Raw genomic sequence first — 27,466 nt, forward strand, 5'->3', positions numbered from 1 at the left:
CAGTCAAGGGCATGTACCTGGGTTGCAGGCACATCCCCAGTAGGAGATGTGCAAGAGGCAGCTGATTGATGTTTCCCTCTCATCGATGTTTCTAACTCTCTATCTCTCTCCCTTTCTCTCTGTAAAAAATCAATAAAATATATTTTAAAAAAATAAAAATAAAAAGCTTTTGCACAGCAAAAGAAACCATAAAAAAAAAACAAACAAAAAAAAACCCCAGACACACACCAGAAAGCCCACTGCATGGGAGAACATATTTGCTAATGTTGTCACCTATAAGGGTTTAATCTTCAGCATTTATAGGGAACTCATGCAACTTAACAAAAGGAAGATAAATAATCCAATAAAAAAATGGGCAATGGACCTAAATTGACACTTTTTGAAAGAGGACATACAGAAGGCTGAAAGACATATGAAAACATGCTCAAAGTCACTAATTATATGAGAGATGCAAATCAAAACGACAATGCAGTATCATCTCACACCTGTCAGAATGGCTATCATCAACAAATCAACAAACAACAAGTGTTGGAGAGGATGTGGAGAAAAAGGAACCCTTTTGTAGTGCTGGTGGGAATGCAGACTAGTACAGCCACTGTGGAGAACAGTATGGAGTTTCCTCAAAAAAATAAAAATGGAACTCCTATTTGACCCAGTGATCCCACTTCTAGGAATATATCCCAAGAAGCTAGAAACACCAATCAGAAAGGATATATGCACCCCTATGTTCATAGAAGCACAATTCATCATAGCTAAGATTTGGAAACAGCCTAAGTGCCCATCAGCAGATGAGTGGATTAGAAAACTGTGGTACATCTACACAATGGAATACTACACTGCGGTAAGAAAGAAGGAGTTCATACCCTTTGCAACAGCATGGATGGAACTGGAGAGCATTATGCTAAGTGAAATAAGCCAGTCAGAGAAAGATAAATACCACATGATCTCACTCATTTGTGGAATATAGTGAACAACATAGGCTGATGAAAAGGGATAGATCCAGAGACAGAAAAGCAGTGATAAAACTATCAAACCTCAGAGGGAAAGTAGGGGAAGGTGGGGGTAAGGGGGAGAGATCAACCAAAGGACTTGTATGCATGCATATAAGCCCAAACAATGGACACAGACAACAGGGGTGCGAGGGCATGAGTGGGGGGGTTTATGGGGGAATGAGGTCATATATGTTATACCTTAATCAATAAATAAATTAAAGATTGAAAAAAAATCCTGGATATGAATGACAATGAAAACCCAATAATCCAAAACATATGGGACTCAATGAAAGCAGTCCTGAGAGGGAAGTTTATAGCTCTACAGGCCTACCTCAATAAAACAAGAAAAAATGGTAATAAATCATCTAACTCTACAACTTAAAGAATTAGAAAGAAATTAACAAGAAAAGCCCTGAGTGAGCAAAAAAGAAGGAGATAATAAAGATCAGAGCAGAAATAAATGATAAAGAAACAAACAAACAAACAACAACAACAAACAATAAAAAAGATAAATGAAACCAAGAGCTGGTTCTTTGAAAGGATAAACAAGATTGATGAACCTCTAGCCAGGCTCACCAAGATGCAAAGAGAGAGAACACAAATAAAAAAAATCACAAATGAAAGAGACGAAAAAACAACAGACCCCACAGAAATACCAAGGATTGTTAAAAAATACTATGAAAAACTCAATTCCAACAACCTAGACAACCAAGAGGAAATGGACATATTCCTAGAAAAATAAAACTTTCCAAAACTCAATCAGGAAGAATCTAAATATCTCAATAGGCCAATAACTATGGAGGAAATTGAAGCAGACAACAAAAGCCCAGGGCAAAATGGCTTCACAGGGGAGTTTTACCAAACATTCAAGGAAGAACTAAAACCTAACTTCCTCAGACAATTAAAAAAAATTCAAGAGGAAGGAACACTTGCAAGCTCATTCTATGAAGCCAGCATCATCCTAATACCAAAACCAGATAAAGACAATACTATGAAAGATAATTACAGGCCAATATCCCTCATGAACATAGATTCCAAAATCCTCAACAAAATTCTAACAAATTAGATCCAGCATTACATCAGAAAGATCATACACCATGCCCAAGTAGGATTTATCCTGGGGATGCATGGAAGGCACAATACCCACAAATCAATAAATCACATAAACAAGTTGAGAAATAAAAATTATATAGTCATATCAATTGATGCAGAAAAGGCATTTGACAAAACCCAACACTCTTTCTTGATAAAAACCCTCAGCAAAATGGGAATAGAGTGATCATACCTCAACACAATAAAAGCCTTATATGACAAACCTACAGTCAACATCATACTCAATGGGTAAAAACTGAAACCATTTCCCCTAAGAACAGGAACAAGACATGGATGCCCAGTTTCACCACTCCTGCTTGACATAGATCTGGAAGTGCTAGCCATAACAATTAGACAAGAAGAAAAGTAAAAGGTATCCATATTGAAAAAGAAAATGTAAAACTGTCATTATTCACAGATGACATGATACTGTACTTAGAAAACCCTAAAGAGTCCATCAAAAAATCATTAGAATTAATAAATGAATTCGGCAACATAGCAGGATACTAAATTAATGCCAATAATTCTATGGCAATTTCATATACCAATATTGAGCTTACAGAAAGAGAGATTAAAAAACAACCCCATTTACCATCTCACCAAAGCAATTAAGATATCTAGGAAGAAATTTGACTAAGGAGGTAAAAGACCTGTACTTGGAAAACTACAGGACACTGAAAAAAGAGATAGAGGAAGTCATAAATGGATGGCAGAACATATCGTGTTCATGTGTTGGTAGAATCAACATCATTAAAATGTCCATACTACCCAAAGCAATCCATAGATTCAATGCAATCCCCATTAAAATACCAATGGCATATTTTACAAACCTAGAATGAATTCTCCAAAAATTCATCTCAGAAAGGAAAAAAAAAAACAAAAAGAAAAAACAAACAAACAACAAAAAAACAACCAAACAAAAATACCACGGATAGCTGCAGCAATCCTGAGAAAGAAGAACAAGGTAAGAGGGATCTCAATACCAGATATCAAGCTATGTTACAAAGGCACTGTTCTCAAAACTGCCTGGTATTGGCACAGGAACAGACATAGATTTTTTTCTATTCAAAGTAATATACAGATTCAATTCAATCCCTAGCAAATATCCAGTGAAATTTTTCACAGACAGAAAATAATAAGCTTAACATTCATATGGAACCACAGAAGATCACAAAGAGTTGAAATAATTTTGTGCAAAAAATATAAGCATAACCAATGGACATAAGACACTGGGGGTAGGGGAGGCCAGGGGATTGTCAAGGGCAGGGAAAAAAAAGAGACATATGTAATACTTTCTGTAATACTTTAAGCAATAAAACAATAAAAAAAAGATCATAGCTGCAAACTCTACACTTCCTGATTTAAAATTGTATTAAATAGCTTTAGTAATCCAAACTCTATTGCACTGGCATGAAAATAGACACAAAGAGCAATGGAATAAAATAAAGAGCCTAGAAAGAAATTCACACATGTGTGGTTAATTAATTTTCAACAAAGTTGTCAATAATTCACAAGAGGCAAAGGGTGGTCTCTTGTACTGTCTGTGGATGGGAGTAAATACTTGAAGACCATGGATCTCCTAAAATATTAACATTCAATATGTATAAGAAATCATACAACTTTATAGCAAAAAAACAACAATCATGCAGAGGAACTGAATATTTTTCAAAAAAACCCATACAAATATGTACATGAAAAGATGATCAGCATCATTATTATTTTTTACCTTTATTGTTTACAGTACTCCATAAGTCTCCTTTTCCACCCATTGACATCTCCCTGGCCGCCCTCACACTACCCCAGCACATGCCCTCACCACCACCACCCCCATCTGAGTCATTGGTTATGCTCATATGCATGCATACAAGTCCTTTGGTTGATCTCCTACCTGCTCACCCCCCGCCTTCCTTCATAGGTTGGACAGTTTGTTCCATGCTTCTATGACTCTGGTTCTATTTTTTTCCCTTCAGTTTATGTTGTGCATTATATTCCACAAATGAGTGAGATCATGTGATATTTATCTTTCTCTGACTGGCTTATTTTACTTAGCAAAATGCTCTCGAGTTCCATCAATGCTGCTGCAAATGTAAGAATTCCTTTTTTTTAGAGCAGTGTAGTATTCCATTGTGTAGATGTACCACAGTTTTCTAATCCACTCATCTGCTGATGGGCACTTAGGCTGTTTCCAAATCTTACCAATTGTAAATTGTGCTGCTATGAACATAGGGGTGCTAATATTCTTTCTGATCGGTGTTTTTGGTTTCTTGGGATATTTTCCTAGAAGTGGGATTACTGGGTCATACTGTTTTCCACAGTGGCTGCACCAGTCTGCATTCCCACCAGACGTGCAAGAGGGTTCTTTTTTCTCCACATCCTCTCCAGCACTTGTTGTTTGTTGATTTGTTGCTGATAGCCATTCTGACAGGTGTGAGATGGTACCTCATTGTTATTTTGATTTGCATCTCTCAGATGATTTGTAACTTTGAGCATGTTTTCATATGTCTCTTGGCCTTCTGTATGTCTTCTTTTGAAAAAGTGTCTATTTATGTCCTTTGCCCATTTTTTTATTGGATTGTTTATCTTCCTTTTGTTAAGTTGTATGAGTTCCCTATAAATTTTGGAAATTAATCCCTTAAAGGAGATAACATTGGCAAATATATTTTCTCATGCCGTGGGCTTTCTTGTTGTTTTGTTGATGCTTTCTTTTGCTGTGCAGAAGCTTTTTATTTTGATACAGTCCCATTTGTTTATTTTCTCCTTAGTTCCCATTGCCCTAGGAGCTGTATTGGTAAAGATATTGCTATGACAAATGTTTGCTATTTTGCTGCCTATGGCTTCTTCTAGGATTTTTATGGTTTTCTATCTTACGTTTAAGCCCTTTATCCATTTTGAGTTTATTTTTGTGTATGGTGTGAGTTGGTGGTCTAGTTTCACTTTTTTGCATGTATTTGACCAAATCTCCCAACACCATTTATTGGAGAAACTGTCTTGACTTCCTTGTATGTTCTTGCCTCCTTTGTCAAATATTAATTGAGCATAATAGCTTGGGTCAATCTCTGGGTTCTCTGCTCTGTTCCATTGGTCTATATTTCTGTTCTTATGCCAGTACCAGGCAGTTTTGAGAATAGTGGCTTTGTAGTATTGCTTTATATCTGGTATTATGATCCCTCCAACTTTGTTCTTCTTTCTCAAGATTGTTTTCGCTATTTGGGGGTCTTTTATTTCAGATGAATTTTTGAAGAGTTTTTTCTAGGTCTTTGAAGTATGCCATTGGTATTTTAATGGGGAGTGAATTGAATCTATAGATTGCTTTGGGTAGTATGGACATTTTAATGATGTTAATTCTACCAATCCATGAACACGGTATTTTCTTCCATTTGTTTATGTCTTCCTCTATCTCTTTTTTCAGTGTCCTGTAATTGTCTGAGTACAGGTCCTTTACTTCCTTGGTTAAATTTATTCCTAGGTATCTTAATGTTTTTGTTGCAAAGGTAAATGGGTTCCAGGGCTTACCGGCAGACCCTGAACGATGGATGAATGATTACTCTAACACACGTTTCTGTGAAAGAGAGGGCTAAGGCACTATTTGGTTATCACCATCATGTAGTCATGTTCGCCTACCTCCTTTGGCTTTTATTGTCATAACAGCTTGAAGTAAAATTAATCTCTAGATACAATCATCAGGGTAAGTATCCTTAAGAAAGTATATGCTCTACAAGGTTGGATCTTTAAAGACTAAACATAGAGCTTCTAGCAAAACACCCTGGGGGCTCAGACTTGTTTAGAAAAGTCAAGGTAGGGGCTGCCACCTTCGTCAAGTTCCCTTCAGAGGCCCCCGACCTTTTGGATAATTCTCCTTATAGACATTCCAGCAAGTTCTGTGCTTCCCTGCAAATGGGATTGTTTGTTGTTGTTGTTGTTTGTTTTTTTTTGGTTTTTGTTTGTTTTTAGTTTCTATTTCTGTGAGTTAATTGCTGGTGTATAAAAAAGCCATAGATTTCTGGTTGTTAATTTTGTATCCTGCTACATTGCTGAATTCATTTATTAGATCTACAGTTTTTTGATGGAGTCTTTAGGGTTTTCTATCTACAATATCATGTCAATATTATTAATCATTCGGAAATACAAATCAAAACTATGTGACATTAACACCTCAAACCTGTTGAGGGCATGAGTGGGGGGGATAGGGGTAATGTGGGGATAAGTACACATATGTAATAACTTAATCAATAAAAATTTAAAAAAACCTCACACCTGTTATGTTGGCTATTATCAAAAAGTTAAAAATAACTAGTGTTAGCAAAGATATAAAGAAAATGGAAGATTTTTCACTGTTTGTGGAACTGTAAATAATATATCCATTATGGAAAATAATATGGAGGTTCTTCACAAAAATAAAAGTAATAATGCCTTATGGCCTGGCATTCCCACTTTTGTATGTATATCAAAAGGAATTAAAATCTGTACCTCAAACTGATATCTGCATTCCTAGTGTCCATTGAAGTATTATTCATAGTAGCCAAGATACAAAAACAACCTAAGTGTCCATTGACAAAAGAATGGATAAAAAATGTGAAATGGAATATTGCTCAGCATATAAAAAGAAGGAAACTCTGCCATTTATGACAACATGGAAAAACCTGGTGGACATTATGCTAAGTGAAATACGCCTGAAACAGAAGGACAAATATCTCATGAATCTCACATATATGTGGAATTTCTTTATAAAACATCCAACACATTACAGCAATAGCAGAATTGTAGTTACCAAAAGCTGGGGGTTGGAGAAAAGGGAAGATATTGATCAAAGGGTACAAAATTTGAGTTATAAGATGTATAGGTCCTGTAGACCTAACGTACAATATGATTAATAAAGTTTATAATAATGTATTGATGCTTTAAATTTGCTAAGAGAATAGATCTTGAGTTCTCACCACAAAAATATAGTAACTATGTGAGGTGATTGATATGTTAATTAGCTTGATTTTGGTCATCATTTCATGATGTATACATATTTCAAAATATCACCTATAGACCTTAAATATAATATACTTAATTTTGTCAATTTTACCTCAACATAGCTATAAAAACCTTTAAAAATACAAAGTGGAGAATTGAAGTCTCCTACTATTTCTGGAGAGCTCTTTATTTCTTCCTTACATTATGGAAATGTTTGTTTCATATATTTGGGAGTTATGATGTTTGTTTCCTTCACCCTTTTTCTTAGAAAGCATGTGGGTTTGGTTATTTCTGTAGATTGAAATTGATTTTAGCTTTGATACTATAAGAAGTCAATGTGAAAAAATGAAATACATTGTTTATATAGGCTTTTTATTATAATGACTAGTAGCCTAGTGCACGAAATTCATGCATTTTAAAAGGGAATTAATTGCCCTAACTGGTTTGGCTCAATGGATAGAGCATCGGCCTGCAGACTCAAGGGTCCCGGGTTTGATTCCGGTCAAGGGCATGTACCTTGGTTGTGGGCACATCCCCAGTGGGGAGTGTGCAGGAGGCAGGTGATCGATGTTTCTCTCTCATCGATGTTTCTAACTCTCTATTCTGTCACCAACAATGGTTTCTTTTGGCTTCAGAGGTACTTTGTTCCAATAGTTGGTCTTTAAACATATTCTCTCCTCCCTGCTGTCAGGGGCCAGGGTGCAGGTGAATAGGATTGCTAGCTGGCAGGCCCCTGACAGCAAACTGGCCACCTGTCAATTCCGTGATGAAAGGGGCTCCCTCCTCCCTCCTGTCAGGGTCTGGGGTGCAGGAGAATGGGGTTCCTGGCTGGCAGGCTACTGACAGCAAGCTATCCAACAGCGGATTCTGTGAGGAATGGGGCTCCCTCCTTTCTACTGTCAGGGTCTGGTTTGAAGGTCAGCCATGCCCCCTGTTGGGCCAGACCCAGAGTTCTACCATGCCGTGGCCTCCACCTCAGCAACCCAGGACTGACTGCTGCTGGGCGCTCCTGGTGCTCTGAGGGTGGGATCTTCCCTCAGGCCACACGGGAAACAGCTGGGGAAGGTGCAGCCCTTGGCAAAGCGACCCAGGATTCAGTGGGTCCACTCTCCGAGGGCGGGTTCCTGCCTCAAACCTCACCCTCACTGGAAACAGCTCCAGGAAACAGCTCTGGGGAGGGCACAGCCGTTGCCAAGACAACCCCTGCAGGACTGACTTCCTTCAGCTTGGTCGAGATTCTGGCTTGATGTTACACCCAAACAGCTCTGGGAAACAGCTGGGCAGGGCCCAGCCCTTGGCAAAGCGACCCAGGATTCAGTGGGTCCATGCTCTGAGGGCGGGTTCCTGCCTCAAACCCTGCCCTCACTGGAAACAGCTCCAGGAAACAGCTCGGGGGAGGGCGCAGTCGTTGCCAAGACAACCCCTGCAGGACTGACTTCCTTCCGCTTGGTGGCGATTCTGATGGTTGTGATGAACACCACCCATGGTTTTTATATAAGTAGACTAGAGGCCCAGCACACAAAATTCATGCATGGGTATGGTCCCTAGACCTGGCCTGCAATCAGATCCATCTCCCTGGCTGCCCGCAGTCAGCCCCACCCCCAGCCATCACCCAACCCCAGATCCCCATTCACCATCTGGCAATCGGAGTTTGCTGGCCAGGGGGAGCGACCAAGAAGTCAGCCATTCCTGCCCGCTTGCCAGCCCCGCCCCTGCCGCAGGTTGCCTTCTGTGTGTGGGGTGACCAGCTGGGTGACGGCCTTGGCCTGGTGCCACCCGCATCCTCCACCACCCAGCTCCAGTTCCTCATGTGCCATCAGACAATTGGAACCTGACAGACAGGGAGAAAGACCAAGAGGTTGGCCATTCCTGCCTGCTCACAGGCCATTGCTGCCCACTTTCTGGCCCTGCCCCCTCCAAGGGGCACCCTCTATGTGTGGGGTGACCGGCGGGGCAGGCGCCTTGGCCTGGCACTGCCCTCATCCCCTGCCAACCACTCCCGGTTCCCTGGTCACCATTAGGTGATCAGAACATGACAGCGGGGAGAAGGGACCAAGAGGTGGTCAGTGCACCTCATAGTGAATGGTTGAGTGGTCATTCTGATCATTTCGCTATTAGGGTCAATTTGCATATTACCCTTTTATTATATCGGATAATGCAGTCACTACATCCTATCTAATAATAGAGAAACATGGTAATTAGCCATACCTCCGCTACCCTTCCCATTGGCTAATCAGGGCGATATGCAAATTAACTGCCAACCAAGATGGCGGCTGGCAGCCAGGCACTAAAGCGAACAGAAGGCTTGCTTGCTTCAGTGACGGAGGAAGCTAACGTTCCCCTCCTGCTACTGCCGGACTCTGAGCTTGCAGTTTGAAACATTGTTACAAATATAGAAGCTAAACAAAACCCCAGAAACCTGCTTTCAGCTAGCCGGGATCTCAGAGCTGGAGTTGAAACAGTGTTTCAATTATCCAACCCAAACAAACCAGATACCTGCTTTCAGCAGCGGAGGTCTCAGAGCTGGAGCCAAGCCTCAGAGCTAAAGCTGGCCCAGAATAAAAAAAAAAAAAAAGAAAAAAAGGACAGGTTGGGAGCTTCAGTCACCTGCCAGCCTGAAAACGGCCCTCAGCCAGACTGGCCAGGCACCCCAGTGGGGACCCCCACCCTGAATGAGGTGTGACCAGATGCAAACAGCCATCATTCCCTCACCCAGGCTGGCCAGGCACCCAAGCAAGACCCCCACCCTGATCCAGGACACCCTTCAGGGCAAACCAGCCGGCCCCCACCCGTGCACCAGGCCTCTATCCTATATAGTAAAAGGGTAATATGCCTCCCAGCACCAGGATCAGCAGAGCCGCAAGGCTTCCTGGCACCAGGATCAGTGTGACAGGGGGCAGTGACCAAACCCCCTGATCGCTCTGTGGCTCTGTGTGTGACAGGGGAAGGCGCCCCAACCCCCTGATCAGCCCTGCTCTGTGCCTGATAAGGGGGAGCTCCCCAAATCCCTGATTAGCCCTGCTCTGTGTGTGACAGTGGATGTGCCCCAACCCCCTGATTGGCCCTGCTTTGTGGGTGATAGAGGGCGGTACCCCACCCCGTGATCTGCCCTGCTCTGTGTGTGACAGGGTGAGGTGCCCCAGCTCCCCTATCAGCCCTACTCTGTGAGTGACAGGGGGGAGCTCCTCAACCCCCTGATCGGCCCTGCTCTGTGCATGACGGGGGGAGCTCCCCAACCCCTTATTGACCCTGCTCTGTGCGTGACAGGGGGTGGCGCCGCAACTTCCCCATCGACCCTGCCTTGAGTGTGACAGGGGGTGGTGCCCCAACCCCCCAATCGGCCCTACCCTGAGCGTGACTAGGGGTGGCATCGCAACCTCCCGATCTGCCCTGCTCTGTGCATGAGAGGGGGAAGCCCCCCAACTCCCCAATCGGCCCTGCTCTGAGCCCAACCAGGGACTGCACCTAGGGATTGGGCCTGCCCTCTGCCACCCGGGAGCAGGCCTAAGCCAGCAGGTCGTTATCTCCCGAGGGGTCCCAGACAGCGAGAGGGCACAGGCCGGGCTGAGGGATCCCCCCTCCCCCCCGAGTGCACAAATTTTTGTGCACCGGGCCTCTAGTAAATTATAAAAATGTATTATAAAGCATAGATTCTGTTTTCAACTCTGATATTGCTAAAAGTATAACTAGTGTTGGCAATCATATAACTAGTTCAAAGGGATTGTTATTTCACCACCACTATAAAAGTTGAAGAGTGTTTCACTACAATAATTAACTCCTTATCTTAGGGAAAATACTAATCAGTGCGCTACCAATAAGTTTCTTAAAATATCTTATAAAACAAAACAAAAGAGGCTTTCTTTCTTCTTTCCTACAGATCATGAATCTATTTCATACAAAAGACACAAGTTCCTTAGATATAAATAAAAGGAGGAAGCATAAAAAACTTTACTTTATACTATTTAAAATTGAAGTATCATTCACATTGGTATTTTCACATTCAATTTAAAAAAAAATCACTTCGTGTGAACAATTTCTCTTTTCCTTTAAAATGATAGCCTGGGCCTTCATATTCTTAGGAAAAATTTTCTGGAAACTTCTTTTAAGTGGCAGGATTTAATTTTAGCTCTTAGAACTGTATTTAGCTTTAATAATTTTGTACCTTATGGTTCTTAAATAATGACCCATTAGACATATGTCAATTGCGTAATTCTAACAAAGCTGAATTACTGAACACTCGCTTTGTTTTTAAAATTAGTATTGACATTTTTTCCCATGTAGCAGTATCAGAAAAGGTCATGAAAAGATAAATAGTATCTACTAGAATATCATAGGAGAAAAGGATATATAAAAGTTTTAATTGAAACTCTAAGACATTACACGAGGTATAATCAAGCAGTAAAATGATCTTGTCCATTAACTCAGACATTGATAAAAGTATTATTCTTGTTCTAACTATAGAAAGAAGAAAAGGGAAAGCATTTTTAAAAAGAATAAAGGATACAAAAACTGGGGATAAAATATGGTTTAAAGTGTTACTATTGTATATGACTATTCTCCTTCAAGCTTGGCTGTTAATTATGTGATATAGAAAAATAATATAATTCTCTCTTTTGTTGAATGTGGTCAGACCCATCATTTGCCATAAAAAATTGCTGTTAGCTTTATCGACATTTACAGTAGTTCATTTTCTGAAAGTCTTTGAGTAATTAATATTGATGTTCATATTTTGTGGAGAAAGTTTATAATTTTATTAATTTAAACCAATTTTTATTCCTTCTGGAGTAAATATGAAGGAAGGCTGTTGGAATTACCAAGAATCCTCAAACATTTGAACTCATGTATTAAATAGTATCATAGGTTATTGAAGGTTAATTTATGCATGCTTGTGATTATGAAAGATTATGAATTGATATAAACCTTGTAATTACTACTGGTTCCAAATGATCCCTTGATATTCCCAGAGCAATATGAGTTATTACTACTGGGAGGTCACTTCCAAACTGGAAGTTCTGAGTGTTATTCTTTGTTGGAAGCTGGTTAAGATTTTCAAACACAACTTAATTCCAGATCTGTCTTTATTTGGTTAATTAAAGAAACTACTTATTCTTCATTACTGAGAAGTAAAGATCAAAATTAGTAGTTTAACTAAGAAGATTCTTGGTAATATGGAGAAAGTAAAGATTCAAGGTATCTGTAACTTCTGAAGAACAAATGCAAAACAAACAGACACAAATAAACTTTCCTGAAGATAAGAATAACCTGGGGCTCTTTTTAAAATTTTGAATTCCCACCTAGTACTCTCTCCTACAGATTTGGATTCAGCTGGTCTAGTGTGGTGCCCATAAATCAGTGTTTTAAATAACCACTAATGATTTTTTAAATCAAGTAAATTTGAGAAATGCTTTCTTAGCAAAATGAGCATTGCACTACAAAAAGAACATGAATTTTGAAGTCTGGCAAACACGGGTTCCAATGTCAGATCTATTATTTAGTAGTTAGATGACTAGGAGAATTATTTGAATTCTCTAATCCTCAATGTTGATATCTATACAATGAGGATAAAGACACTTATTTCACAAGTTGTGTGTACTTATATACTAGTATATGTGTATGTGTGTATGTATGTATGTGTGAAGATTAAAATATTAGCACATGTAAAAGTCTTAAGAAACACTAATCTCCTAAAACATATATGTTATTCATAAAGATATAGTAGCTTTATGGATGATATTATAATGTTTGTGTTACTTTATTAAAAAGTGCCTTCATACTTTCCAACTTTTTTTTTAGAGATGAAAAAAAATTGATTTCAGAGAGGAAGGGAGAGGGAGAAGGAAGAGAGGGAGAGAGAGAGAGAGAGAGGGAGAGAGAGAGAGAGAGAGAGAGAGAGAGAGAAACATCAATGATGAGAGAGAATCATTGAATCTTTGATTGGCTGCCTTTTGCACTCCGCACTCCCCCTACTGGGGATCAATCCTGCAACCTGGGCATGTGCCCTTGACTGGAATCGAACCTGAGACCCTTCAGTTTGCTGTCTTCGACGATCTATCCACTGAGCCAAAACAGCTAGGGCAGAAATGAAAATTTCATTGATCAGTTTATTCATCTATGTACCAAGTAATGAGGGTAAAGATAAGTCACAAACATTGTTCTCAAAAAATAATTTGGTAGAAAATACAGTTATACAAAGATAAACTTAAAATTCATTGGGAGATGTACCACAGTTTTTTAATTCATTCATCTGCTGATGGGCACTTAGGCTGTTTCCAAATCTTAGCTATTGTAAATTGTGCTGCTATGAACATAGAGATGCATATATCCTTCCTGATTGGTGTTCTGGTTTTTTGAGATATATTCCCAGAAGTGGTATTACTGGGTCAAATGGAATTTCCATTTTTAATTTTTTGAGGAAATTCAATACTGTTTTCCACAGTGGCTGCACCAGTCTGCATTCCCACCAGCAGTGCACAAGGGTTCCTTTTTCTCCACATCCTCATCAGCCCTTGGCATTTGTTGATGCATTGATGATACCCATTCTGACAGGTGTGAAGTGATACATCATTGTCCTTTTAATTTGCATCTATGATTAGTGACTTTGAGCATGTTTTCATATGTCTCTTGGCCTTCTGTATGTCCACTTTTGAAAAGTGTCTCTTTAAGTCCTTTGCCCATTTTTTTAATTGGATTATTTATCTCCAACTTGTTAAGAAATATGAGTTCCCTATAAATTTTGGAGATTAGGCCCTTATTGGAGATAACTTTGGCAACTATGTACTCTCATGCAGTGGGCTGTCTTGTTGTTTTGCTGATGGTTTTTTTCTGTGCAGAAACTTTTTTATTTTGATGTAGTCCCATTTGTTTATTTTCTCCTTAGTTTCCATTGCCCGAGGAGCTGTATCACTAAAGATATTGCTAAGACATATGTCTGCTATTTTGGTGCCTATGGCTTCTTCTAAGATTTTTATGGTTTTTCCATCTTATGATTAAGTCCTCTATCTTATTTGAGTTTATTTTTGTGTATGGTGTGAGTTGATGGTCCAGTTTCATTTTTTTTGCATGAATCTGACCAATTTTCCTAACATCATTTATTGAAGAGACTGTCTTGATTCCATTGTATGTTCTTGCCTATTCTGTCAAATATTAATTGAACATAATGGCTTGGGTCAATTTCTGGGTTCTCTGTTCTGTTCCATTGATCTATATGTCTGTTCTTGTGCCAGTACCAGGCAGTTTTGAGAACAGTGGCTTTGTAATACAGTTTTATATTGAGTATTGTGATCCTTCCATCTTTGTTCTTCTGTCTCAAGATTGCTGGGGCTATTCAGTGTCTTTTTTTATCCCATATGATTTCCTGAATTTTGTTCTAGGTCCGTGAAATATGCCAATGGTATTTTAATGGGGATTGCATTAAGTCTATAGATTGTTTTGGGAAGTATGGACATTTTAATGATGTCGATTCTATCAATCCATGAACACAGTATATTCTTCCATTTGTTTATGTCTTCCTCTATCTCCTTTTTCCATCTACACAATAGAATACTACCCTGCTGTAAAAAAGAAAGAGCTCTTGCTATTCGCAACAGCATGGATGGACATGGAGAGCATTATGCTAAGGGAATTAATCCAGTCAGATAAAGAGAAACATCACATGAGCTCACTCATTTGTGGAATATAATGAACAACATAAACTGAGGGACAAAAATAGATCTAGAGACAGAGAAGCATCGAACAGACTGTCAAACTTCAGAAGGAAGGCAGGGGAGGATGAGGGGCTAGAGTAACAGATCAACCAAAGGACTTGTATGCATGTATATAAGCATAACCAATGGACACAGACACTAGCAGGGTGAGGACATGTGCTGGGGGTTGGGGGTGGCCAGGGAGAGGTCAGTGGGGGAAAAAGGGGACATATGTAATACTATATGTAATAATTTAAACAATAAAGAATTTCCAAAATTAAAATAAAATACATTGGGAGAGGTGATATAGTACCTAGGAATGCAGAAACACGAGAAAGGAGAAACAAAAATATCAGCAAAAAAGGGAAGAAGTAGGAATAGAAATAAATATAATACTGTAATAATAAATCTCAATTGAGGGAGTAAAAAAAACCCCTAAACTTGGAGGATTTCATATACATTTTTTCGAAGTCTAATACTACCTTCTAAGGGTGTGAATATTGTTCATTGAGCTGATGTCTTTGGAATACCCAGATAAAAGTGAAAAATTAAATAATTTGGATATATATATAATGGAAGACACATGAATAGTTATTATCCATTTAATAAATATATAAGTACTCACAATGTAAATATCAAATATCCAAATGATTTAATATATACTCTATTTTAAATTCATGCAATTTTATGGTATATAACAAATAAAATAGGTTTCTTGGTAAGAATTACATGAGTATAAAGATATTTTTTAAATCACTATGGAGAATTCAGTGAATATTTTATAAAAGTATCTTAAGTATCATTACTAAAAGTGTACATTTTTAGGGTGTTTTAAACTTAATTTAATTTAAATATTTATTTATTTATTTTAATATTAGAGGCCTGATGCATGAAATTTGTGCAAGGGGCTCAGCCCTCACAGTCCTGGCTTTGTCTGGAAGGTCATTCGGCTATTCGGTCTAATTAGCATATTGCACTTTTATTATTATAGATTGACATTATTGCAGGAGTCCCCCTCTTTCCACCTTTTCCCACCTTCAATGACCCCTACTAATCCCTTCCTTGGCCTTTACCAAAATATTGTTCTTGTCCATGGGATATAGATATATGTTCTTTAGCTATTTCCTTATCTTTTTTATCTAGTAATCCCCTCCCCCTCCCCTTGGGCACCAGCCAGTCTGTTCCATATATTCATATATTGGTACCATTTTGTTTGTCAGTTGATTTTGTTCATTACATTCCACATATTAATGACATCACATGGTATTTGTCTTTCTCTTACAGGCTTATTTCACTTAGTATACTACTCTCCAGATCTATTCATGCTGTCTCAAAGGGTAAGACATTCTTCTTTTTTCACTGCTGTGTAGTATTCCATTGTGTAAATGTAACACAACTTTTTTATACACTCATCTACTGATGGGCACTTGGGCTGTTTCCAGACCTTAGCTACTGTAAATAATGCTGCCATGAACATAGGGATGCATATATTCATTTTGACTGGTGTTTTGTGATTCTTAAGATATAGTCTCAGAAGTGGGATTACTTCTAGGATGTTTTAAATTAAATTAAATTTAACGTATTAATATTAAAGCTCTATAACAGTGGCTGCACCAGTTGCATTCCCATCAGCAGTGCATAAGTGTTCTCTTTTCTCTACATCCTTCTTTGTTGATGTATTGATAGTAGCCATTCTGGCAGGTGTGAGGTGATACCTCATTGTAGTTTTTATTTGCATCTATCTGATAATTAGTGACCTTAAGCATTTTTTCATATGTCTATTGGCCATCCATATGCCCTCTTTGAAGAAGTGTCTATTTAGGTCCTTCACCTGTTTTTTTAATGAATTGTTTGTCTTCCTGGTGTTGAGTTGTATAAGTTCTTTATATGTTTTGAAAATCACCCCCTTATCAGATGTATCACTGGCAAATATGGTCTCCCCTACAGTGGGTTCTCTCTCATTTTGTTGATGATATCTTTTTCTGTGCAGAAACTTTTTAACTCAATCTAGTCCCATTTGTTTATCTTTTCCTGAGTTTCCCTTGATCTTGGAGACATATGAGCAAAAAAATTGTTGTGAGAGTTGTTGGAGATTTTACCGCCTTTGTTTTGTTTTCTTCTAAGGTTTTTATGGTTTCATGACTTAAATTTAAATATTTTTTTTTCCATTTTGAGTTCATTTTTGTATATGGTATAAGTTGGTGGTGTAATTTCATTTTTTAAATCTTTATTGTTGAGAGTATTCTAGATGTCCCCTTTTACCTCCATTACATCCCTCCACCAGATTCCCACCCTCCCCTAGACCTTCACCACCCTGTTGTCTGTGTCCATGAGTAATATATGCATATAAGTTATTTGGTTAATATTTTCCACTCTCATTCCCTCTGAGATTCTTCAATCTGTTCAATGTTATAATGCCACAGTTTTGTCAGATTATTTGTTTATTAGATTCCACATATAAGTGATGCTTATCTTTCTCTGATTGGCTTATTTCGCTTAGCATAATATTTTACAGGTCCATCCATGCTGTCTCAAAGGATAATAGATCTTTCTTTTTTACAGCTGCATAGAATTTCATTGTGTAAATGTACCACAGCTTTTTAATGTACTCATCAACTAATGGGAACTTGGGCTGTTTTCAGATCTTAGCTATTGTAAATAACACTGCCTTGAACAAACTAAAAAGCTTCCGCACAACAAAATAATTCAGCATCAAAATAAAAAAGGAACCCACTGCATAGAAAAACATATTTACCAATGATACATCATATAGGGGTTAATTTCCAAAAATATATAAAGAACTCATACAGTTCAACGAAAGCAATACAAATAACCCAAATAAAAAATTGGCACAGGACCTAAATAAGCACTTCTCCAAAGAGGACATACAAATCACCAAGAGACATGAAAAAATGCTCAATGTCAGTAATCATCCGAGAGATGCAAATTAAAAAGACAATGAGGTATCATCTCAAACTTGCCAGAATGGCAACCATCAATAAATCAACAAACCACAAGTGCTGGCAAGTATGTAAAAAAAGGAACCCTAGTACACTGCTGGTGGGAATGCAGACTGGTGCCGCCACTGTGGAAAACTGTGGTGTTTCCTAAAAAAATTAAAAGTGGAACTGCCATTAGATCTAGTGATCCCACTTCTGGGAATATATCCTAAGAATCCAGAAACACCAACAAGAAAGAATACAGTTTCTTTTTTTTTAATGTACCTGTCCAATTTTCCCAATAGCATTAAACTTTCTTTAATCCATTGTATGCTCTTACCCTACTTGTCAAATATCAATTTTCTATAAAGGTATGGGTTGATTTCTGGGCTCTCTGCTATGTTACATTGGTCTATATGCCTGTTTTTATGTCTATACCAGGCTGTTTTTATTATAATGGCCTTGTAATGTAGTTTGACACTGGTATTGTGATACCTCCAACTTTGTTCTTTCTCAGGATTGATGCTGCTATTTGGGGTCATTTTTGCTCCCATATACATTTTTGAAATATATTTTCTAATTCTGTAAAATATGCCAATGTCATTTTCATAGGTATTGCATTACATCTATACATTGCTTTGAATAGTATGGACATTTTAATGATTTTTATTATTCCAATCAATGAACATGCTATATTCTACCACTTGTTTGTATCTTTATGAGTATCTTTCTTCAGTGTCATAAAGTTCTCTGACACTGAAGAAAAAAAATTGTTGTGAGAGTTGTCAGAGATTTTAATGCCTTTGTTTTGTTTTCTTCTAAGGTTTTTATGGTTTCATGACTTAAATTTAAATCTTTTTTTCCATTTTGAGTTCATTTTTGTATATGGTATAAGTTGGTGGTGTAATTTCATTTTTTAAATCTTTATTGGCTTATTACAGGTCTTTTATCTCCTTGGTTAAATTTATTCCTAGGTACCTTATGTTTTTGTTTTGTTTTGTTTTTGTAGCAATAGTAGATAGTTTCTTTTTCCTAGCTTCTTTTTCTGAAAGGTAGTTATCTATATATATAAAACCCTAATATGCAAATAGACCAAATGGCAGAAAAACCAAACAATGGAACAACCAGTCGCTATGATGTGCTCTGACCACTAGGGGCAGTGTGCAGACATGGCGGTGTCAGCAGCAGGTGGCAGAGCATGGAACATGGTGGGCATCGGCCACGACAGGATGGTGGAACAGGTGAGTGGGGGCACCCAGACCAAGGTGGGGCACCGGTTGCTGTCACTGGCGTGAGCCTCTGATGGTTACTGAAAATTCTTTGCTCCTGCACCCTGAAGTCCCGCCTGGTGCTCATACCCACTACCGGGACCAGAGCCAGCACTCACATCCACTGCCAGCGCCCAGTGCCAAACCTGATCACTTGGTGCCATCAATGGATGCGAGCGGCAGCTGCCAGCCATGATCACACCTCAGGGCTTCTCCACTACCCCCTGATCCTGAGGGTCATTGGGGCTGGCAGCTGCCTCTTTCATCTTCTGCTGGTGAGGACCCTGTTCTCACCTGCTGCCAGCACTGGAGTCACTGCTTGCACCCGCTGGAGGCGCATTGTGCTGGTCCCTATTGCTCAGCGCCGTCAGTGGGTATGAGCGGTAGATGCCAGCCCTGATCGCCCCAAGGGCTTCTCCACCTCCCCTTGCTCCTGAGGGGCGATTGGGGCAGCAGCTGCCACTCACACCCGCTGCTGGTGCTAGCCCCAATTGCTCTGTGCCATCAACAGGTGTGAGCCATCAGCACATGGGAGCAGCAGCGGTGGGAGCAGGGCTGCCGGAAGACAGGGGGCCAGGGGCCATGGCAGGAGGGGACAGGCAGGGGCACAGAGGATGTGCCAAGACCCACCCCTGTGCCCACTGCAGCCTCGCGGCCCACAGTTCCTTTCAAGGCGCACAAATTTGTGTGCTGGGCCCCTAGTCCTATATAATAAAAACCTAATATGCAAATTGACCGAAAGGTGGAATGACCAGTTGCTATGATGTGCACTGACCACCAGGGGCAGACACTTAATGCTGGAGCTGCCCCCTGGTGGTCAGTGCACTCCCACAGGGGGAGCGCTGGCAGCCAGAAGCCCTGAGCCAGGCTCATGGCTGGTGAGCGCAGCGGGGGTGGCAGGAGGCTCTCCTGCCTCTCTGGCAGGCAGACATCCCCCGAGGTGTCCTGGACTGTGAGAGGGCACAGGCCAGGCTGAGGGACCCCCACCCAGTGCACAAATATCATGCAACAGGTCTCTAGTTGGTATATAAAAATGGCATGGATTTATGTTTGTTGATTTTTGTATCCTGCAACTTTGGCAAATTCATTTATTAGATCTAGTATATTTTTTTGTGGAGTCTTTAGGGCTTTCTATATACAACATCATGTCATCTTCAAATAATGATAGTTTTACTTCCTCCTTTCCAATGTGAGTGTCTTTTGTTTCATCTTCTTGTTTTATTGCTGTAGCTAGGACTTCCAATACTATGTTGAATAAGAGTGGTGAAAGTGGACATCCCTGACTTGTTCCTCTTCTTAAGGGAAACGTTTTAGTGTTTGCCCATTGAGTAGGATGTTCGCTGTAGGTTTTCATATGTGGCCTTTATTATGTTGAGGTATGATTCCTCAATCCCCACTTTGTTGAGAATTTTTATCATAAATAAGTGTGGGATTTTATTGAATGCTTTCTCTGCATCTATTGTTATGATCATGTGATTTTCATCTTTCATTTTATTAATGTAACTAGAGGCCCGGTGCACAAAAATTTGTGCACTCGGGGGGGTCCCTCAACCCGGCCTGTGCCCTCTTGCAGTATGGGACCCCTCAGGGGATGACCACCTGCTGGCTTAGGCCCACTCCCTGGAAGATTGGGCCTAAGCTGGCAGTCAGACATCCCTCTGGCAGCCTGAGAACCCTCGGCGGATGTCCACTTGCCAGCAGGGAGCAGGCCTAAGCTTCAGTTGGACATCCTTAGTGCTGCTGAGGAGGCTTGAGAGGCTCCCACCACCACCGCTGTACTGGCAGCTGTCAGCCTGGCTTGTGGATGAGCAGAGCTCCCTCTGTGGGAGCGCACTGACCACCAGGGGGCAGCTCCTGCATTGAGCATCTGCCCCCTGGTGGTCAGTGTGTGTCATAGTGACCAGTCATTCCCAGTTGTTCTGCTGTTAGGGTCAATTTGCATATTACCCTTTTATTATATAGGAGTGCCTGGCCAGCATGGGTGAGGGGCTGATGGCTGTTTGCAGGCTGGCCACAGCCTCTTCAGGTAGGGGTTCCTCCTGGGGTGCCTAGCCAGTCTGGATGAGGGGCTTATGGCTGTTTGCAGGCTGGCCACAGCCCCTCCAGGGTGGGGGGTCCTGCTGGGGTGCCTGGACATTCTGGGTGAGTGGCTGATGGCAGTTTGCAGGCTGGCCAAGCCCCCCAGGAAGGACCATCACCCCATGAGGGTGTGGCCAGCCTGGGTGAGTGGCTGATGGCTGTTTTCAGGCTTGCCACAGACCTTTCAGGGTGGGGATCCCCGCTGGGGTGCCTAGCCATCCTGGGTGAGTTGCTGATGGCTGTTTGCAGGGTGGCCACAGCCCCTTCAGGGTGGGGGTCCCCCCTGGGGTGCCTAGCAAGCCTGGGTGATGGGCTGATGGCTGTTTGCAGGCTGGCCACAGTCCCTTCAATGTGGGGGTCCCCACTGGGGTGCCTGGCCATCCTGTGTGAGGGGCTGAGGGCTATTTGCAGGCTGGCCACAGCCCCTTCAGGGTGGGGGTTCCTGCTGCGGTGCCTGGCCAGTCTGGGTGAGGGGATGAGGGACATTTTCAGGCTAGCTAAGCCCCCCAGCTGGGACCCTCACCCCATGAGGGTGTGGCCATCCTGCGTGAGGGGCTGATGGCTTTTTGCAGGCTGGCCACGGCCCCAGCCACCCAAGCTCCCAGTGGAGGCTGTCTGGAAGCAGATATCTGGGATTTATTTGTCTTCTATAATTGAAATTTTGTTGCCATGAGCGGAGGCCACAGCTGGCTCATGGCAGGCGGGAAACTTGGCTTCCTTCATCGCCCAGGCAACCAAGCCTCCTGCTTGCTCCAGCTCCGTGGCTGCCGGCCACCATCTTGGTTGGGTTAATTTGCATATAGTCGCTCTGATTGGCTGGTGGGTGTGGCTTGGGGCATAGCGAATGTACGGTCAATTAGTATCTTTGTCTTTTATTGGTGTAGATGTAGCACAATTATTGATTTTCATGTATTGTACTAACCTTTCATTTCTGGAATAAATCCCTCTTTAGCATGGTATATGATTTTTTTAATGTATTGCTGGATTCAATTTACTAGTATTTTGTTGAGAATTTTAGTATCCATATTCACCAGGGATATTAGGCTATAATTTTTTTGTGTGCCTTTATCTGATTTTGGTATTAGGACAATGTTAGTCTTTTAAAAAGAGCTTGTAAGTCTTCCTTACTTTTGGATTTTTTGGAATAGTTTGTGGAGGATTGGTATTAGTTCTGTAAATGTTTGCTAAAATTTGTCTGTGAAGCCATCAGCTGTCTGGTCCAGAACTTTTATTTGCTGGAATTTTTTTTTTTATTACTGCTTTGATTTATTTCATTAGTTGTTATTGGTCTATTCAAGTGTTCTGCTTCTTCATGATTAAGTTTTGGAAGATTGTATGTTTCTAGGAATTTATCTATGTCTATTTTGTTGGCATATAGTTGTTCATAATGTTTTGTTATTATCTTTTGTATTTCTATGATGTCAGTTGTTACCTTTCCTCTTTCATTTCTGATTACATTTATTTGGGTTTGCTCTCTTTGTTTCTTGATGAATCTGGTTAAAGTTTCATCAATCTTTTTTTTTTCTTTCAAAAACTCAGCTTTTGGTTTTTTTTTGATCTTTTGCACTATTTTTTGTTTGTTTGTTTGTTTTTAGTTTCTATGTGACTTATTTCTACTCTGATTTTTATTAGTTCTTTCCTTCAACATATGCTGGGCTTTGCCTGTTGTTCTCTTTCCAATTCTTTCAGATGTAGGGTTGGATTGTTTACTAGAGATTTTTTTTGTTTTTTTGAAGTAGGCCTGCAATGCTATGAACTTCCCTCTCAGGACTGTTATTTCCCATAGATTTGGGGTGATTGTGTGTTCATTTTCATTTGTTTCCAGGTAATTTTTTTTTCTTACTTGATCTCATTGGTAACCCATTCATTGATTAAGAACATGCTAATTAGCCTCCATGTGTTTGAGTATTTTTTACCTTTTTTATATTTGTGATTTCTTGTTTCATGCCATTGTGGTCATAAAAGATGCTTAATATGTTATCAACCTTCTTAAACTTATTGAGACTTTTTTTGTCTAACATTTGTTCTATCTTTGAGAATCTTCATGTGTACTTGAGAAGAATGTGTATTCTGCTGCTATGGGATGAAATGTTCTATAAATATCAATGATTCCATATGACAGGCAGTGTTATTTAAGGTCACTGTTTCCTTTTTTATTTTTGTCTGAAAGATCTATCTCTTTATGACAATTGGGTATTAAATTCTCCTACTGTGACTGTATTGATGTTGATCTCTCCCTTGAAGTACACCAAAAGTTGTTTTATATGCTTAGGTGTTCATATATTGGGTGTATATACATTTGTAAGGTTTTATATCCTCTTGTTGGATGGATCCCTTTATTATACGTAGTGATCTTCTTTGTCTCTTTTATGGCCTTTGTTTTGAAGTCTATTTTGTCAGATATAACTATTGCTACTGCAGCTTATTTTTGTTTCCATTTGCATGCAATATTTTTCTACCCCTTCACTTTCAGTCTGTGAATATCTTTTGTTTTGAGGTGGGTCTCTAATAGATAGCATATATATCATGTCTTATTATCCATTTGGCTACCCTGTGTCTTTTGATTGGAGCATTTACTCCATTTATATTTAAGGTTATTATTGATAGGTACTTATTTATTGCTATTTTATGCATTTGTTCCCCTTTTTCTCTATTTCTTTATCTTCTTACAGCTGTACCTTTTGCATTTCTTTCAGTGCTTGTTTGGTGGTAATGAATTCCTTTAGTCTTCTTTTGTGGGGGAAACTCTTTATTTATCCCTCTATTTTAAATGATAGCCTTGTGAATAGAGCAGTCTTGGTTGCAGGTTCTTGCTTTTCATTACTGTGTATTTCATGCCAATCCCTTCTGGCATGAAGTTTTTTCTGTTGAGAAATCAACTGACAGCCTAATGGGAACTCCCTTGTAGGTAACTGACTGTTTCTCTCTTGTTGACTTTAAGATGCTTTCTTTATGTTTAGTCTGGTCATTTTAATTATGATGTGTCTTGGTGTGGATCTCTTTGTGTTTATTATGTGTGGGACTCTGTGTTTCCTGAAATAGTGTGATTTTTTTTTCACCAGGCTGGGGAAGTTTTCTGTCATTATTTCTTTAAACAGATTCTCTATATCTTGCTTGCTTTCTTCTCATTCTGGTACCCCTATGGTGCAGACATTATGTTTCATGTTGTCCCAAAGTTTCCTTAAGCTATCCTTCTTTTCATTATTTTGTCTTTTTTTCTGTTCTGATTGACTGATTTTTTTCTATTCTGTCTTCTAATTCACTAATTCAGTCCTCTGCATCACCTAGTCTAATGACTACTCCTTCCAGTAATTTTTGTATTTCAGATATGGCATTCTTCATTTTCACCTGGTTATTTTTCATGGTTTCTATGTCCTTCTTCATCCTGCTGTTTTCACCAAGTTCTTCAGCATCCTTATAACCATTACTTTGGACTCTCTACCTGATAAATTGCTTGCCTCCATTATATTTAGCTCTTTTTCTTGAGTTCCCTCCTGTTCTTTCATTTGTGGCCTGTTTTTTTTGTTGTTTGTTTGTTTGTTTTTCTCCACATTTTGGCTGTCTCTGTGTTTGTTTCTATGTTTTAGATAGCACTGCTATGACTCCCAGTTTTGGTGGGATGGCCTACTGTAGTAGGTATCCTATGGCTTTCAGTGGTGCAGTCTACCTGATAGCCTGAGCTGGGTACTCTAGGAACGTTTCTTGTATGGGTTGTTTGGACCCATTTTTGGTAATTATATCTCAATTGTTGATGACTCTTTTGTAGTTGGCATCATCCCTCAGACTGGCTGACTATAAGGCTCAATCCTGCCCCAGACATGGAAACTATTGTGCAAGTAGTCTCAAGGTTTCTAGATGGGCTGAATGGCACAATTCTTAACCCTTCAGGCTTGGAATTTATAGAGGTAAACCTTTATCACCATGTCTGAGATGCTGTGCAGAGGTTGTTCCTGGGTCTTGAGCCTGCCAAGATCCACCTTTGGATATGCAGTTTGTGTTTCTAGTTGGGTAGAACTCTGCTGTGGATTGAGGCCCACCACTCATTGTGTTGGTTCTGGGTTCTTTTGGATGTGTTTCAGATGCAGATCCCTGTCAGATGTTGTGTGTAACTGTTCTTGGGCTTCCTGTGTGTAGTTACCATTCTGTTCACTGTGTCTGCATCTGCTAGGCCTGTGTGTTTGTGGGAGGTACCAATCTGTGTAAATGGATCAGTTTCTTTTAGCTTAGAGTTGGAGGTAGATCTGTAGTTGGACCCAGGCTCCCTGAGGTCTGCCTCCACCTATCAGCTACTCTGCCACCTCCCTGAGGTTCCCTGATCTTCTTCCAGAGCCATCTGACAAGAGTCTGCAGGATGGACCCACGCTAGCTAGCTTGGGTTAGTAGGCCCTTTTCTTACAGGTTATGTAGTCAGGCACTCAATGAGAATAAATTAATCTCTGCTTCAAAGCCAGACTCCTCAGTCTCTACCAGAGATTCCAACTCTTGTTCCCCATATGGGGGCATGCTGCAGGTTTAGTTTGGTACAGCCTACACTTATCTCTGCAGGAGCTGATTCAGCTGCCCTGGGCTCAGGTGGACTGATCAAAAAGTCTCCTATTGAGGGTATTGTAGGCTCAGCCCTCAGGAGGGAGCTAAGCAATGACTCCTTTTCCAAGACAATAGCCTCTGAGGGTCTCACACTTAGAATATCCCACTCTGAGCCGCTCTTCCTTCCCCCAGAGAATTGTGTTCAGTGTGGGTATCCAGAACTTCAGAGAGCTGAACCAATCAGTCTTTTGTTGGGGGTGGTGTTTTAAGCCTGCAGGAGGCAGAGATGGGTTCTACCTCTCCTTCTTTGGGCTGTCTTTCAGAACTAACAGAGAGGTGGGATAAGTCTCCCCACAATGTAGTTACAGAGCCCAACACTCTCCCACTATCTCCCAGATAGAAGCTTCCCCAGGGGGTATAATTCAACAGTCCGAGTGCTGCACAGAATCCATGCCTTTGCACTGCCACTCCAAGCAGGAGGGGTTAGAAAATTAGCCTGGCCCAGGACTATGATCTCTCCACATGGTTGTTTTCAGTTAAGGGTGGGCGGGGCGGGCGCCAAAATTCCCAGCACCACTCGTGCTCCAGACTCTCCTCAGTGCGGGCCAAAAATTCCCGACCTGTGCTGCTACCCTGTGCCACCAACCCAGCAGATTGGGGTTATGCTAGTATGGGAGGCTCCACAGTTGAAGACCAGGCTTGCAACCTGGCACTTGAGGTGGGTCTTTTCCCCCTTTACTTATGCCAAACAGCTTGGTCATTGACTAGGTTTCTGACCAATGTAGAAGAGGGTCTCTCAAAGTCACTGCAGGGTGCAGCCCGTGGGCCTCTCCATTGGACCCAAACACCACAGTACAGTCTTTCCAGCAGTCAGAGTCCATGCAAACTACTCAGTCTGGGGCTGCTAACAATAGGAGTGTCCCATCACTGGAAAGGTGCAGTCCGTCTCCGAGGCAGAAAAAATTCCTCTGGTTCCCTTTGTCTGATGATATGCAGGCACTCCTTCCCATCTCTGATGCTCTGGGTTTGGGATCCCTGTGTGAAGTTGAGACCCCTTACTCCCAAGGGGAGGGAGCTTTGCAGCCAATATCATTTGGGCTGAGACCCACCACACCTGCTCCAAACCTCTTTTTTATGAACCCCCTCCTCTTACCAGTCTATCTACATGGTTTCTTCAGTGCTCCTTAGATATAATATCTATTTTCACTTTCTTGTAAATGGCAATTCCTCATTTTGAAGCAAATCAGTCTTTTCCTTTATATTAATAGTACAATGAGGAGCAAGGCTGACTGAGAACTACTGTACTTAATATTAATGCTGTCTTACTTTTTAAGGTCATTTATGCCAATGTCACCAAAACTACAGTGAACTTTATATTTATTATTTATGCTAACCTTCCCCATGTTCCCTCAAAGCTTTCTTGAAACTTAGTTGAAAAAGTCTACTTAAACTGGTTGCATTTTATCAGCAACATCACATACCACAGAAACAGTCTATTAGTCCACAGATGTTGAGGCAGCACAAGACATTAACTGTCAAAGTAAGTCTCCTTAATTACCTGCTATTTGCATGCAAAACAGGCCTCCCTGTTGAGACCACAAAAGTAAACACATTTTTTAAGAAAAAAGTACTGGATTAAGCAATGACAGAACTATTTTTGTCTTTCTTTACTTCTCACAAATTACTTAATTTGTCTTTATGCATCAATAATATCAGGGAACTCCATAATATATAGAACAACTAGTGGCCCAGTGCATGAAATTCTTGCACGGTAAAAGGGAATTAATTAGAGGAAATATTTTAATATTGCTGTTTGCCCTTTCTCTATAATTCAGCGGTTCTCAACCTGTGGGTCGTGACCCCTTTGGCAGTTGAACGACCCTTTCACAGGGGTAGCCTAAGACCATCCTGCATATCAGATTCATAAC

Source organism: Myotis lucifugus, unplaced genomic scaffold (assembly GCF_000147115.1).
Source record: "Myotis lucifugus unplaced genomic scaffold, Myoluc2.0 scaffold_13, whole genome shotgun sequence".
In the NCBI taxonomy this organism is placed as follows: Eukaryota; Metazoa; Chordata; class Mammalia; order Chiroptera; family Vespertilionidae; genus Myotis; species Myotis lucifugus.